The sequence below is a fragment of the Panthera pardus genome, unplaced genomic scaffold (genome assembly GCF_024362965.1).
Source record: "Panthera pardus isolate Hobbes unplaced genomic scaffold, ASM2436296v1 HiC_scaffold_16, whole genome shotgun sequence".
NCBI lineage: Eukaryota > Metazoa > Chordata > Mammalia > Carnivora > Felidae > Panthera > Panthera pardus.
Genome location: NW_026526721.1, coordinates 62,986,498 through 63,004,079, shown reverse-complemented (window position 1 = coordinate 63,004,079; position 17,582 = coordinate 62,986,498).

The window sequence follows — 17,582 nt, the reverse complement described above, 5'->3', positions numbered from 1 at the left end:
TGCCCTCAATTTATCTTTTGAGCCCCCTAAACTATTTGTATACAACCTGTGGCAGTTACTGCCACACTCTACTACTCCTCTCTTCCCTTAAGGCTGTTCATTTCTACTTTTGAATTAAGATACAAGATGCATTCCTATTCAGAAACCAGTTCTGGCCTCAAAAAAACACAACACACACACACACACACACACACACACACACACAAAACAAACAAACAAACAAACAAACAAAACACACACATACAAAAAACACAAAAAATCCAAAAACAAAAAACAAATAAAAATGAAACAAAAAATAATAATAATTAAAACAAAACTATAAAAAGGACTTCGAGATCGTTATTAAATACCAAGCTTCAGTCTTTCTACAAATATTGTGTGTTTATTACCAGACCCTTTTTCCAGATCTTGCCCTCCTTTTCCTCCATTTGCTAGATAGAAGGCTTGGTAGTCAAGAGAGGAAGAAATCATTGTGGTTGAAAGTACCAACTTTAGAGTCAAGAGTGCCTAGGTTAAAATTTCAGCTCTGCCACTTTCTAGCTCTGTGATTTTAACTACCTTGTTTGAACCTCAGTTCCCTCATCTGTAAAGTGGGGTGAATAATATCACCTCCTTTTATAGTCACTATGAGGATTAAATGTAATAATGCATGTAAAATGCTTCACTTACCTGGTGCATAGAGAGAATTCAGTAAATATTACTTGTTATTAGTATTACCATTCCCCCCAGGCTGTTATTCCCTGTTGCCTGAACCCCTATATTCTGACCTCCATTGAACAAAAGTTTCTTGAATACCTACTATGACTAGCCCACAACAAGCTCCCAACTTGTCTCCTTGATGTGGATATATTTTCACTTTGGATAACTTAAAAATAATAATAGCAGTACTTTTAGTTTCTGTTTGATAAAGTTTGGTGTAAAATTACTTTCTTCTCCTTCCTGGAAGGTTTCACAGAAGACCTCAACAAATGTCGGGGCCAAACTACTTAGATATTTATTCTGAGATGCTCTTCCCCAAGGTCATTGTCTTGGTATTTTACAAAAGAACAAGATATTTAGACCAATATCTGGTTTCTTTCCTGTTTATTATAATTAAAAGAGAGTCAAAGAAGGGGCTAATCACTGGATGCTAATGTACCTTTAACTCACAGCAAAGAACATAGCTCTGTAATTATGTTAAGTGAATAAGAAATGATTTCTGTAAACATGCTAATTGGCTGAAATTTTGAGGTCAAAGCCAATTCTCTAAGAAATTGTTGAAATATGAAATCATTGTCAGGCAAATATTTTATATAAAAAGTTCATCTCTAGTAAATATTTTATCAACATGTTATAGTTTGTGTGTGACAATACTATATACAAATATTTACCTGTCAAAATAGGTGACAGATAAATATTAACATGTATGAAGATCTGTAAGCTAGAACTGACCAAAAAGAACGAGAGAGAGAGAGAAGAAGAAACAGAAAAAAACAGCTTCTTAAAATATCAAGATGCAGAATATTTAAAGAAGTTACCATGAGAAATGGGACAATAATGTAACCCACCTAATAAGTCATTTGGAGACTCTGGGGAGTGCTTAAATTAAAAAAATAGCAAGTAGGCAAAGGGAGCTATAATAATAAATCCAGGAGACCGCAGAATAAGAAGCATGATACCAATTATTAATATCTGGTGAATAAATACTTCTATAGTAGACTCTAATATAAAGAAAAGAGTGATAAAACCAAGTATACATTTCTTCTGAATGTGATGAAAATATTGTTAATAAAGCAAAATTCAACTGAGTAAACTTTAAAGATCTTATTGACTTATTCAATGATTCATGAATCGGCAGCATCCCATCTAGCTTGGAAAGGAGCTCCAGAGAGCTGTGCAAAATGAAAGGCTTTTCTAGGCAGAAGGAGGCAGGACCAGGAAATTGCTAGCAAAGAGTGGATTGTTTGCAGCAAGGTCACCTTTCTTTAGTGGGTGGCAAGGATCACCTATCAGACAGACTACCTCACTCCTGGGAGAGGTCCAAACCATAGTTAAATTAGGCATTAAATCTTAAATCTCTGCTGATGTGGGCTTAACACAAGTGACTCCATTTCGATCCTGTTGTCTTTTTTTTTTTTTTTTAACAATATGAATGACAAAGGAAACAATGTTATCAAACCAGTCTAAACATGTTGGGTAAAATTTCTTTGTAAAGAAGTTCTCAGAGGGTGCCTGGGTGGCTCAGTTGGTTAAGTGCTTAAGTGTCAGACTCTTGATTTCAGTTCAGGTCTTGATCTCATGATTCATGAGATCGAGCCTGGCATGGGGCTCTGTGCTGATAGTGCAGAGCCTGCTGGGGATTCTGTCTCCCTGTCTCTGCCCCTCCCCCACTCACATGTGTGTGCATGAATGCTCGCTCTCTCTCTCTCTCTCTCTCTCTCTCTCAAAATAAATAAATAAACTTAGAATAAAAGAAGTTCTTATAGAAATAGGTATAGGATATATTATGCCTTTCATTTTAGGTTATGTCACGATTTTTAATTTAATTTTTAAATTAATTCACTTTTGTTTAAATATTAAGATGAAATCAGAAGTCAGTTGAGACAGAATGGACACAGTTTGGAAGGAGGGCCTGGCAGTGTGACACAGGGTTAGTTGGCAGTGTCGTTAAGATGATTTATCCGTCGATGATTTATGTGCTGCAGAACAAGCAATGCAAGACAGCACAATCCCTGATTTAGAGGTTTTCAATCTAGGTTGGAGAAAAACAACTGCAGCATAAAATTTATCCGCTGATAAGATGTCAAATCTGAAATGCAAAGCTCATTGGCATTTATGCCTCTGGGTTTTGGGGGGTAGAAGTGAAAACCTGGTGCAGGAGAGAAGCCCTTGGGCAAAGGGTCAAAGAAGCAACGTGGTAAGGCAGAGGAGGTCAGAGAAGGAGCGAGAAGAACTCTAAGTGGTGCAAACAAGGTCGACTATCAACACTAAAGCTGCAGCTCTCCACCTCTTGTTCACTGTTTTTCCTGGCTCTGGAGAAAAGATGCTAAGAAATTCACACTTGGTAAATAAGGTAACTGAGGTCCTGGAAGTGTAACGCAAAGTTTGCTTGCCATGGTGAATGATAGGTACACATTAATAAACTTCATTAGAAAGGTAATGAAAGAAGGGTTGTTTAGTTTTCAGAGGTGCCATGGTAATGTTAGCAAATCAACCTGAAATAATCACCAAAAAGAGACAACCCAGCACAGTACTAACAGAAAATATTTATGGAGCATTTGATGCAGGCCAGGCATGAGTGAATGCTCCACCACACTTTTAATCTTTGCAGCAAGCTCTGACGGAGACAAGATTTTTATCGCCACTTGCACATCATGAAGAAACTGAGGCAGGGAAAGGTTGGGTGATTTTCCCTTTCGTGCTGTGTTTCAATCCTCGTGTTTTCAGGGCAAAGACAAGATTCATAGAAATCATGCTCTCATGTAAAGGTATGCCAGGACCTGGATGAAACTCCAAATTTCTTCTCTTATAATATTTTTATTTTTTGCCTGTCAAGCTGTCTTCCCAGATTGAAACTTTTCTTACTCTGTGAGTGTAAAAAATTAAAACTAAATGCAAAACAAAGCTGAAACATAAAATGGTCAATTGGAATAAAGCATCAATGGTAGGAATTGCATTCAATGCAGGTTGGAATTTCTGGAGGAAGATTTTGTTTCCCCAGGGCATTCTGGAAACAGAGTTATTTACCAAAGCCCACTACACAGGGATGTTTTTCCACCTAGCAAGGCTGACACAGAATGTATGCTGTACCACCTACACCTGGTGAAACACTTCTTCTCCTTGTCCTTGGGGCCTTCAGTCCTTGGGGACTGAAAACTGCTTGTTTTCAGTCACAGAGAAAAAGAAACATTAACTGAGTGATTCAGAGACATTCATTACACCAGCATGGAAACAATACAGGTAGAAATAAATGGTGCTTTTAGGGCATGAGAAAATTAAAGGAGGAATTGTACTCAGATGCCCACAAAGGAATTAGGTGATATTCATATTACACTTTATGTGGCTTTCTTTCCTAGAGGAATTAGCTCATCTTCATTGCTATACTCCCAGTGTTTAATACAGTGAGTGGTAGTGGAGGAATTTGATAGATATTTATTGAACTAAACTGAAAAGGGTCAAAGAAAAAAGTTGTATACATAGCAAAACACATAAGCAGTGGAGATACTAAGAAATAGATCTGTGTTCTGCAAAAACCCCCCTGGGAATTTTCTGGGGTGGATGTATACACATGTACAAGAAAATCACAAGTGGCTTAAGGAATATAACGGAGGAAAACTTTTTTGCCTTATTTTCTGCTGGGTTCTTTGGCTGGCTTAATAACTAAATAAGACATAATAACTAGATAAAAAACAAATTCAATTACCTATGTACAGAAGCCACCACCACCCCCACCCCCAAAGAGTTCCCCAGGAATGGATAGGAGATAGGAGTCTGGAACTTCCAAAGGGAGGAAGACAATTCTCCAGAAGATGGGAAGAGCAGAATGGTAAGCAATATTTCCCATGTCAGGAGAAGTCCTTATGTTAAAAAAAATAATAATAATAATATAAAACAAAAAAAAAAATTATTTTGGTAATAGCTTTCTTCCTGGTACAGACTTCCAATCTAAATTCGTTTAGGCATTTAAGGGGGAGGCAAGAAGCTCCTCCCGAGTCTGTTGGGCCTAGATCATCCCTAGCTTGAAATCATCTACATGCCAGAGTGACAGCCTGCCCTGAACCCCATCAGGAATTCTATAAAAGAAAACAAGATTTAAAATTTAAAGTGGCAGATTAGTGGGGCGCCTGGGTGGCTCAGCCGGTTTAGCGGCCGACTTCGGCTCAGGTCATGATCTCACGGTGTCTGAGTTCGAGCCCCGAGTTGGGCTCTGTGCTGACAGCTCAGAGCCTGGAGCCTGTTTCAGATTCTGTGTCACCCTCCCCCGTTCATGCTTTGTCTCGAAAATAAATAAACGTTTAAAAAAAATTAAAAAAATTTAAAAAAATTAAAAAATAAATAAAAAAAAAAATAAAGTGGCAGATTAGTAATATTGATGAGGAACATTGAAAAGCAACCTTTCTTAAGGATCTTTGAACTGATGAGGGCTTATCCCAAGATTCTAGGGAGACATCTGGAGATATAAGGCTGAAAAAAGGAAAAGATGGCACATTTTTAGTGTGATGTGGCACCCAAAAGGCTAATGTTATTTTTGGAAGCACTCTACTTAGAGCATTTCATCATGGAATAGAGGGTGACAGTTCCACTCTCAATGACATTCATGAGACCTATTCTAGAATGTTCTATTCGGTTTGGTTTGTCTGACTACCAAAAATAAGGAGACATGTTGGAAGGGATCCAAAGAAGAGTTTCACAATTGATTAGGGGAAAGAAGCTGACTTATGGGAAAACTTTGAAAGAATTATGTCTGTACAACTTGGCTCAGGAAGGTATGTATGTACGTGTTTGAAAGCCATAAACACTTAATGGAGGGAGAAATAATTTGAAAAGGATACAGGTAGAACTGTACAGTGAAATGGGTTGTGAAAAAAGAATCTAGCTTATTTGTGTGGAAATTGGGTGGTGATTAATGACATCTAGTATGTGGGTAGAATAATTTGGAGGTGACATTGACTTGGAAGTGGTCAATGCCCTGAAGTTCAAAGGCTGAAACATACCTTCCAAGCACATCCAAGAGAACAGTGGGAAGTAAGGTGAGAGATGAAAGGATTTGATATCAGTTTAGATGCTTTCCATTTCAAATTATGGTTGACATCATAGTTATGGGTATCATAAGCATGTATTACATTTAAGTTTAGGCTGTTGTAATCCCAGGTGTATTAAAGTACCTTACCTTTTCTGCCTTCTTTTGAAAAACTTTTGAGAAAAACTAAAGCAGTTGCAAAGCTGCTTACTCTACAGATATTTGTAAATACTATGCAAAAATATTCACTATTGGGGCTCCTGAGTGGCTCAGTTGAGCATCAGACTCCTGATTTCAGTTCAGGTCATGATCTCACAGTCCTGGGATTGAGCTCCACGTTGGGCTATGCACTAACAGTGTGGAACCTACTTGGTTTTCTCTCTCTCTCTCCCTCTCTCTGCCCCTCCCCTCCTCATGCTTGCACTCTTTCTCTCTCTCTCCCCCAAAATAAACATGAAAAAAATCATTATTGTTAAAATTGATGTGAAAATAACTCAAATATCTAATATATTCAAAATAATATTGGCTGAGAAGCTAGTAATGTTAAGACATGCATTTGTAGTAAATTCATGTTCAGACAATTGTCATATTTTGCAGAAAGTTTTTGCATGTATTTATTAGTTATGAATTTGGGGCATCCTCTTCCTTTTGTTAGATTGCCCTCTTCAGCTGCTTATATTGGGCCTCCTTTCTCAGTACTGAGCTAAGAGAAGTAAATTCAAATTAAGCAAGGTAGGCAGGTGACTTAAGGTGTAGTAGGTAAAGGAAGAAATGAAAAGATGAACAAAATGGCAGTAAAATAGGAGCGTTAGTGGTTGGTCTGTGTGATAAGATTGACAATAACTTTTACATGTTAAAGACAGCAATGCTCTTAGAGTTCTTTACACGCCCATCTTTGACAGTTACAGACCACATAGAAATCATACCCTGTATTCTAGAAGAGCTCCTTTGTATCTTTCTTCAAATTCTCTAATTCAGAAAACTCTTAATCTTGTCTGAGAATTGACAGTTGGAATAAAAATGTTTCACTGCTTTGTTTCCTCTTCTGGGCATACAATCAAATTACCATCTTTTCCCCATAGTTTTTATTGCCCTTTGCTAACACATGCTTTCTGTGTATATTAATATTATTAACTTCCACATGAAAATTAAGAATCCAGAGGGGCGCTTGGGTGACTCAGTTGGTCAAGCTTCCAACTTTGGCTTAGGTCATGATCTCGCAGTTTGTGAGTTTGAGCCCCATGTTGCGCTCTGTGCTGACAGCTCAGAGCCTGGAGCCTGCTTTAGATTCCATGTGTCCCTCTCTCTGCCCCTCCCCTGCTCATGCTCTGTCTCTGTCTCTCAAAAATAAATAAATGTTTAAAAAATATATCCAAAAAAAGTATAGGTTTCTACCAGCAAAGCCTCAGAGCATTCTTACTGATTAAGAAAGGGACATGAGGGATGAGCTTCCAGTTCTGTTGTAGTCCCCTGTGGAAATCGCAATGACCTAGGGGTGGGGGAGGGAGGGATAACTCTGACTTTTCTAACCATGGTCCTACCTGGAATTTCTGATAAAGGTACACATATATATCTTAGAGTGAAGTATTGATAATCATGAAATATTCTGGGCTAATGTTAGTTTTGTCTACCTCTGTTCAATTATCATATATAGTCATCTATTTTTAAATTTCTCTTATATACTTACCACTGATCAAGTGTTGTAGGGATACCTACATGAGGTAGACTTGCTGTATGCCCTTCATTAATTACCATATATTTGGGAAGAAAAGTTGGAACAATTAGAGAAGAAATTCAAAGGTATTTTATTGCAGCAGAAATTGCTAATGAAATATGAAATATTCAGGGGCGTTCCACTTTCTTTCTGAAAGTCTCCAAGAAAATAGTGTTTACTGTCATGATTTAAGGTGGGAAGGTAGGAATAAAGACATGATGGTGAAGAACACTTGGGCAAATGTAAGAGACAATGCTGGACAAAGAAAGGTCCATCTTGGGAAGCAACAAGTATCTTCTGACTTTGTAGCAGGACCTCATTATGGTATATTCTTCACTAAATAGTTCTTGTCTCTTTCTTGACAACAAATATTACCATCAAGTCCTGTCTTTAACTTCCTGTGCCTAACTTCTTAGGGTAGAAATGGAAATAGGAATTAATTCTTACTGTAGTGAAAGTCAATCCACACACCCGACACTCAAATCTTCTGAGCAGAGATGTTAGATGCATCCAGTGGATTGGATAGAGTACTGTAGTCTTATATTATCGCTTATTCTTACTCTTAGGGATAGTGTCTCCCTATTAATGCCAATTACACTAAACTCATTTCACCATTGATTTAGGTAGTTACTTATCTAGCATTGCCATTTAATTGATTTTTGAATCCTTCTTGATTCAACTGAAAGTTTTGGGGGCCTGGAATAAATCTGACATAAAGCTAAGTACACAGTAGATACTAGAAAACATGTGTTGAATTTAATGGAATTAAGGGGCTGTCCTTTGTTTTCCCCTCTCCCCCACCTTTTCTTTGGGAGGAGACAAAATTCTCACCTCTAGAGGTAATATGGGTAGGGCAGGCTTCATCTCATTTCACATATACACAGTTGATTCAATCATGTATTGATCTACTCCATTTACATTTTTGTTATGATGCCTTTGACTGTGCCCTGACACCCTATCAAACCTGGTCTGTAGAAGCTGGGGATGAGGTGTCTTATTTCATCTGTAGAAAGTAATCAAAAGTGTTAGCTAGCACACTGCTTTGCATACAAGGGGTGTTCAACAAATGACAAGAATGATGATAAAGAACTTGTCCTATCTCAGGGAAAAAAAAAAAATCAAGGGAAATAAGCCTTGGCTGATTACACTATCTTTAATGCTTTTATAGATTTTACTCCTTTCAATCCCTCTGTCATCTTCTGATGCATTGTTTAGATATACCCTTTGAAGCAACTTGTTCATGGACATATGGGAAATTACCTTGTGCCTTCAATATTGTTATGATAAATATTTCATTTTTCTCTAGCTTCAAATTCCTTTTGGCATATAAGGGTTTTTCCTTTTCCTGAGTCTTAATACTGTTATAGATTCAAGAAACATTTGTACATACTCTTCTTCATCTCTTCACATATCTGTAATAAAACCCAACTTTTATTTCGCTGCCAGGAGCCCCAGTGACCCTGGATCAGCTTTATACAATATAAAGTTCATTGGTTTTAAAACTGAAGTGTCTCCTCTTTCTTTCCCTACAAACATTCCTTCTGCCACATCTCCCAGAGATTAAGTTAAAATCTTCCTACCCCTCACAAAAAACAATATTACGTTTGCAACTGGGTATAGAGAGTCCATGTTATACCTCCTGGGCACTCAGAAAATACAATCTCAAGGCTCTGAGAGGAATAGAAAACCCTGATAATGCTGATCCCTTGTTTATTATTGTATGTCCCCATGTTTCAGGACAGTAGCATTCTAGCACTTGCTTCTGTTCCACTTTTGATGCTCCATAATCATACTCAGAAAAGCTAACCAGTCATCTAAAGCAATTCCATATATGGCTACAACCTCAGAGGTAAAAGGTCATTATATTTGCCCACTACAATGTAGCAACAATGCCAACTTTGACTTCAGTGTTCTTGAACTCAGACAATTTGTGTCAATGAACCATGAGAAATGTGAAGATTTATTACAAAGTAGGGTCAACTTAAAATACACTAAGGTACATATAGGAATGAATCAATAAAAGAAAATAATTTGAAAGTAAAGAAATAAAATATGTATGTACTTGAAGGGAAAGAATATAACTCCAGTGACATTGCTGTTACTCTACGGTTCACCTCCTGCCTTGACTGACAGATAAAGCAGTCTTGTGTGAATGTGAAGTGACTTCTCATCTCTGAAACTTTCCCTTTGCAGTGAAATCTCTGGCAGGTCCCTTCAGCTCCCTCAGTGAGAAAGAAGAAAGTGAGATTACAGAGAGACAGGAATACCTCCCTTTCCTTCAGCTCTTCACTGTGGTTGTGTTCCTTTTATTTTCTTTTGTTCTCTTTGATAGTGTTGATAGTGTTTGTTGTTGTTGTTGTTGTTGTTGTTGTTGTTGTTGTTGTTGGACTGCCAAGGTTTATTCAGTTTCTGAAAAAGAATTAAAATGAGCCCATTACACAAATATGTTTATTATAAAGAGAATAATGCTAGAAAGGGGATTACACACTGAGGAAATATTTTTCTTTAACATAAATGATGCCCTTCTTGTATATGGAACTTATGTTGAGTGTTTGTCTTTATTTTTATGACCACAAAATGTTATGTTTTTATGACCATGAATGTTATTTAGTCAAGTGGTATCCTACAAAATTTCTACATAGAAAGCTCTTACAAGGGGCAGTATCACAAAGAGAAGGAAGTGAAATGATAAGGGACTGGATTTGAAGCTGAAATATGCCTGGGGCATGCAGGATTTTTTAGTTAGATTCTGTTTATAGAGAAATTTTTTGGATGTAGGTCTGATGGAGAATAAAAGCCATTGCAAAAAGCATAGAATTCCTAGATCCCTTCCATCAGGTTACATGTATCTCAAAAATATAAGGAATAAGCAACATTGGCCTCTAAAACTAATGAAACTTGTATTGAACTAACATTCAGGGCAAGTGTGTTACTTTTCAGTTAAAAATAGTGGCATAGATCAAAAATTCAATGGTAGCTAAGTGGTTTTATTATAACTACCTGGTTGGAAATAAATGAATATGTATATGTATATGTATATGTATATGTATATGTATATGTATATGTATACATAAACTGATCCTAAACTGATCCAAAAGGATCTACCAATTATTAGACACCCAAAACAATTTGTTGAGACCCATCCATATAGCTCCTTGTAGCATTGACTTCAAAACTATCGTCTTTAAAAATGGCCCAAATTCTTTTTCTAACCAGGAAAATGCTATGGGGAGGAAAAAAAAAAAAATGTGAGTCTTTTCTAGAATGTCATTAACAGCTACTGGTAAATGACAGAGTGCCAGTAAAACTGCACCTGGTGAGCTTAATTCAATATTGGGAAACTCAGTGCACTCTTTTTTTATTCCTTTGTCATCATTGCAGTACACACAGCTCGTATTTTTCTCCTGAGAACTGCTGGCCGAGCTCATTGACTTGTACTGCTATACTGGTTTTTTGATCCCTAAGATAGGAACTACCTAATGTACATAATAAAACTTATAGCATCTTCCTGACTTTTTCTCATTAATCTTCTTAACTAAACAAAACCAATTTGCCTCCTCGCTTCACCTTTGTCCTTCAATTAAGAGCTTGTTTTCTTACCTTTAGCTCTTTTCCCTCAGTTCATCTTTAGTGGAGTGGACTGCTATTCCTCCTTTCCCCACACTCTCTTTCTGTCACTGCCCTAAGTTGTATGGTTGGAGAACAGAGTTCTTCCCTTTTCCCTGACAAATAAAAGGCTAGCCTTTTGTGGTTTTAATTCAGCAGAGGTTGCATAGACACATGTCATCGGTGCCATGCTATATTATTAATATTAATATTAATTCTTACTTTAAAATGCTGGCATTGCTTAACTGTGCATTGGGAAAGGAATATTACCAAGCAGGATTCAAAAATTCCCATCTTGAGTTTTCCTTGCTTCCAGACAGTATCTGATCTTGAAGGCAAACGGATGAAATGGTAAAAAAAAAAAAAAAAAAGTCCAAAATTGGGGAGGCAGATATTTCATAAAAGCCTTGAGAGTGACTAAAGATGGACACCGCTAGTCCCCTTCTCTGTTCTTCATACCGTACCAGTGGAAAAGCAAAGCACTGTGATTTTTCTTGATGATTGCTCATGTACTGTAGTCACATTTGTTTTGAAGGGGAGAGCCAAAACTGGCTCAGTTGTTGAAGGCTTCATTTTATCTAGTTCATTTCTTCTACCGTTTATTGTCTGCTACCCAAGTAAGTCATTTTAGTTCTTCAAGGATAGTTAGAACCAAATTGAAGACATCAAGACATTAGGGAAATCACAATTACTATATTCCCCATTTTCTCTTCTATGCCCTACTCTGGCCATAATTGGTGTGGGGTGTGGCATTTACTTAGAAAATAGAGAAATGAAAAACCGTGTTAAAGAGGAATCTATACCCCATGAAATGACGAATAACTTTGTTGAAAAAGCAAATAAACCTAGGGTTCATTCTTTAGAATGTTGCTGTACAGTTTTCCCAGCACCAGTTAGAAAAGACAGTTGAAGAGATTGTCTTTTTTTCCATTGGATATTCTTTCCTGCTTTGTCAAGATTAGTTGACCATATAGTTGTGGGTCTATTTCTGGGTTTTCTATTCTATAATTCTATGTGTCTGGTTTTGTGCCAGTACCTTACTGTATTACAACTTGTAATATACAACTTGTACTGTATTACAACTTTGTAATATAACTTGATGTCCACATTCATGATGCCTCCCATTAGTGATGTCTTCAATTAGTTATTTCTTCCTCTTCAGTTTTCTTTGTTAAGATTGCTTTGGCTTTTCACGGTCTGTTGTGGTTCTGTACAAATTTAGAATTTTTTTTTTAGTTTTGTGAAAAATGCTGGTCATATTTTGACAAAGATTGCATTAAATGTGTAGATCACTTCAGCTAGTGTAGACATTATAACAGTACAGTATTTGTTCTTCCAATCCGTGAGTATGGAATGTCTTTCCATTTCTTTGTATCATCTTGAATTTCTTTCATCAGTATTTTATAATTTTCAGAGTACATGTCTTTTACCTCCTTAATAGTGTCCATTTTATTCTGGGCACATCTAAACTCTGGGATGAAATGAAAACAGCACAAGCATTCCTTCTTTCATGTTCCTTTCATTGGCCTACTAAATTCAGTATTTCTTTTGTGATATTATTCCCTATCCCATGTCTCTAAATTCTTTGCTACAAAGAGGTAATACGTGACTTGTGGTTTTCTTTTTTTTTTTTTAATGTTTATTTATTTTTCAGAGAGGGAAAGACCAAGTGTGAGCAGGGGAGGGGCAGACACACACACACACACACACACACACACACAGAATTGGAAGCAGGCTCCAGGCTCTGAGTTGTCAGCACAGAGCCCAATGCGGGGCTTGAACTCATGAACCACAAGATCATGACCTGAGCTGAAGTCAGATGCTTAACCGACTGAGCCACCCAGGCACCCCTGTGTGGTTTTCATTTTTATTCCCTAATTAATCCTACACAAATCATTGATTATTGTAACATAAAGTAAGCCTCTTCAAGACCTCTACCCTCAGTTAGTCACTATTATATTTGCTCTGTATTGTTTCTTTGATAATACTGAAAACAGTTTGAAATTATCATTTTTCCATTGAGTTATTATTGCCTATTTCCCAATAGAAAATAAACTTCAGAAGGGGATGAATTTTGGTGCTCTGTTTACTACTCCCACACTCTGCCACAACAGTCCTGGCACTTAACAGACTTTATGATGGAATGATGAATGAATCCATCATTTAATAACTAATTAGTATATGGTTAGATCTTCTTGATCTTCTAGAAAAATGGTAATTTGTGTAATATGCTGAAAAATGTCAAGTGTAACAATCATAATCCCAAGTTAATTTCCTTTTTTAAAATATTTTTTAATGTTTATTTTTGAGAGGGAGAGAACAAATGAGGGAGAGGCAGAGAGAGGGAAACACAGAATCTGATACAGGCTTCAGACTCTGAGCTGTCAGCACAGAGCCTGATGCGGGGCTTGAACCCACAAACAGTGAGATCATGACCTGAGCCAAAGATGGACGCTTAACTGACTGAGCCACCCAGGCGCTCCAAGTTTATTTTCTTTTTAAACATTTTGAGAAATATTTTCAATTAAGATATAACTGGATTTTGTAGGTGGGCTTGGTTTATTGACATAATCATAAATTATAAATATATGAACTGTTAGTCTTGTCCCTATTTGCCTATGTATCCACTGTTGATTATAACTTAGAACTCAATGGCTTGGCTCCATTTTGCCTTGATGCTTATATAGGTTTCAGTACTCAATCTCATAAAAGCTTTATCTTATCCTATTATCTTTCACTGGAAAACAGTATTTGAAAGATGCTACATAGAAGTGAATTAAATTTAAACCTTTGATCAAAATATTCCATGACTGTATGCACATAATTTCCTTAACTATAATGCTAAAAAGTTATGAATTTGAAATAACATTTCCCTTGCTCTCAATTTAAAAAAAATTTGGACTTTTCCTATATTAAAAACAAATAATAAGACTAAGGGTTCCAATGCTATCTTGATGTGTATTGGCTTTCAAACAGTAAATATGTACTGGAGCACCTGGGTGGCTCAATTGGTTAAGTGTTTGACTTTGGCTCAGGTCATGATCGCATGGTTTATGAGTTCAAGCCCCGCATTAGGCTCTGCACTGACAGTGCAGAAACTACTTGTGTTTCTCCCTCTCCCTCTCCCTCTGTCTCTCTGCCATCCCCCCAGAAAACATAAAAAAGAAAACTCCATTACATATTTACTTTTAAAGCCAAGCGTATTGGTGTATATGTGGTTTGACTGAACGAATTCATTGAGGTATGCAGAGACCTAATTCGTATCACTATATCCTGCTTGTAAGCAGTCATATTCTATATCTATGTCCATTACTGACAGTGGCTTTATGTATGTACTCCTTTCTCTAGCCCCATAGAAAGGACTTAACACAAAACTTGTCATTTCTCCTTAAACAAATATCATTTCCATACTGCCACAGTGAATGGAGATAGCTTGGGTAATTTTAAATTACAGAAAGTAAAATAGAAAGATCATATTGGCCAGTGGTGCACTGCCCTTTTCAACCTTCCCCCCCCCCACAACCAGAATAAATAAATTAGTTTATATATTTTTTCTTTTAGTTCTATCTAAACCATGGAAGATTTTAATAAAGAGTAAAATATATTTTAATGAAAAAATTAAAGAGTGAGCAAGAAAATCAAGGTGCCAAGTCAGTAAGTACACTAAAACTAGTCACTTCACAATTGCAAGTTGTCTGTCCTTTAAATAAGACAGGAATAAACATAAATAACTTAAAAGGCACTGAATTTTACATGCTGCATTGTTGAGAACTTTATGTAAATGTTGACATTGCCTATGAGGAACTTAACATTTAAAGCAGACATATTAGGGGCCCCTGGGTGGCTCAGTCTGTTGTATTCAACTCTTGATTTTGGCTCAGGTCATGATCCCATGGGTGTGGGATGGAATTCTATGTTGGGCTCTGCACTGAGTGTGGAGCCTGCTTAAGATTCTCTCTCTCCCTCTCCCCCTCTTCCCTGCTCTTGCTCTCTCTCACTCTCTCAAAATAAAAAAAAATACAATAAAATAAAACATTGAAAGCAGACACACTAATAAGATGAAATCATTGCCAAGTAGGAAGTGTTGTGTTTAACTTGAGAATGTTGCTTATTCAGAACTCCCCAAACCTCTCAGTTTAAAAATACTGCTGTTGATCTCTACCACTCCACCACAGATATCTTCTATCATATAACCAGAGTATGACACATACATGGCTGGAATGGAAGTCAAGGCCATCCCAAATTCAAATAATTCAAGAAAATTTGGAGTAGAGAAAACTTGTTACCAGGTCTTCAATTAGTTTTTTCTCCTCTTTGTATATAAATAACTTTCCTTAAAAAAAAAAAGTTGGTAGGCCAGACGGCCTCTAAATGTCTTTCCTGTTCTTACATCCTAGGTAAGAAGCAAAATGCGGTCATGTTAGAGTAACTTGAATTCATTATTGCCAGGCAGTTTCCTTAAGTAATCCTTTTCCTTTAATATTTCTGAAAATGTATGCAAATCAAATAAAATAAAGTGTGGCTTACTTAGGATTCTACTAATTGGACATTTCTATTAACTAGCATGGAGGACAAAAACCTATTGCATATTTTGAAGTCCACATAGGAGAAACAAGTACTGAATAAATATACTAATATTGACAATATTATAAGCAACTTGCAGGCTGTGACAAAAAAAAAAAAAAAAGATTCAACCCGATTTGTTACTTCTTCTATTGACATAATATAGAGATATTGCAAAGTGCTCACAGGCATTCTAAGTCAAATAAATATTAAAATATATTTAGTGTGCTTGTAATGGTAAACATTTCAAATTCTATTTTCTTGAAATATTTATACACAGAGTGTATGCAGTGTTACAGATACTAACCTAACTATTTGAATAATCTGTCCATGCTAGGTAAAACTCTTTTATTTTGGATTTCAAGATGTAGAATCTAAAGCAGTATACGATGAAATCATGAGGTCATACTCCAAGATCTGGGGTTCTTTTCATGTGTGCGGTGATCTCCGAAGGCCAGTAACACAATAAGAACTGAGCCAGACTTTTATTCTTGGCTCTCTTAACTATTTGATGGGCAAATAGTATGGCTTCTCTAATCATAGCCTGCCCATCCAAAACTGGAGGTAAAAATTCGTGCTTCACAAGGAAGTCAGAATGATTAAATAAAAAAAAAAAACATGTAAAAGTTATGTGAGTAAACTACTAAATGTCATTGAAAACTGTAAGGTGGCATTATTTCTAAATGAGCTTATTATATGTAAGCCCTAATTACTGAAGTCATATGTTTACAATTCCTTTATTTTACTTTTTTTTAATCTTTATTTTTGAGAGAGAGCATGAACGGGGGAAGGGCAGAGAGAGAGGTAGGCACAGAATTCTAAGCAGGCTCCAGGCTCTGAGCTGTCAGCACAGAGCTCAACGTGGGGCCTGAACCAGTGAATGGGGAGATCATGACCTGAGCTGAAGTCAGGCACTTAACGGACTGAGTCACCCAGGTGCCCCATACAATTCTGTTCTTTTAAAGTGTAATTAAATTTCTTCTTCATCAAAAAATATAAAATGAATTTATGCATCAATACTCCATATTTGTGGAAAACAAGCTTTCTGTTTAAAGCCTTGTGACTATAAAGATAACTTTAGTGAAAAATTTTGTTTTTGTTTTTTTTTTTTCTCAAGGGTGTATTTCTAATAGGTTGCAGAGTTTAGGCAGCAAGGATGTCTTTCTCATTCCTTTTTGTATGCAGTTCTGAACACAGAGCCAGCTACTCAATAAATGATTGTTGATATGGAATTTGGGAGTTAACCAGAAGCAAAGGAAATTGAAAAACCTCGCGGTCCAATCAGCACATTCAGTGCCATGACAGACAAGTCAGTCAAATTGTCTTGCTGTTTTTTCAAAATGAGAGAAACATGATTGTTTATATCTAACTTCTGTACCACATTCCAGGGTATTGCAGTTTTCTGAGAGATACCTTGTTATACTGACACCTTCACTGAAAACAAACTCTCAGAAATTTACTTTTTATTGTTAATTCGTTTTTCTACATGTCAAAATAAAAACAAAGAAACTAACAAAAGGAAATAAATTTTTAATCTCTATGAACATACTTTACTATTATGAATAGGAATTGAGTTTTCTACCTCTAGGAAAGGGCAGCTAACTGACAACTGTCCAATATCTGCCTTCACTGTTTGATGTTGTTGATTTTGATGCCTTTGGAAAATTCTTCTCTGGGAAGGGTAGTGTCTTTTCTGCTTATGGGTGAGTTTTGTCACCAAACGCACAAAATATGAGTAACTGGTATTTCCCATTAGGAATGTATAATGAGCCTGCTTCTTTCTGTGACTCTTCACCTCACTAAAAAATAAAGTAACAAAAACACTAGGGATGAGCCTGTTAAATAATTCTGTAAGGCCAGCAAGATGAATGAGAAAGATAAAAGTGATTTCAGTTCAAAGGTCTATTTTTAATAGTTGTGTGTATTTTCATTTATTTCTTCTCTTTGTCTCCTGACTACTCAGGCTTGAATTCATTGTTT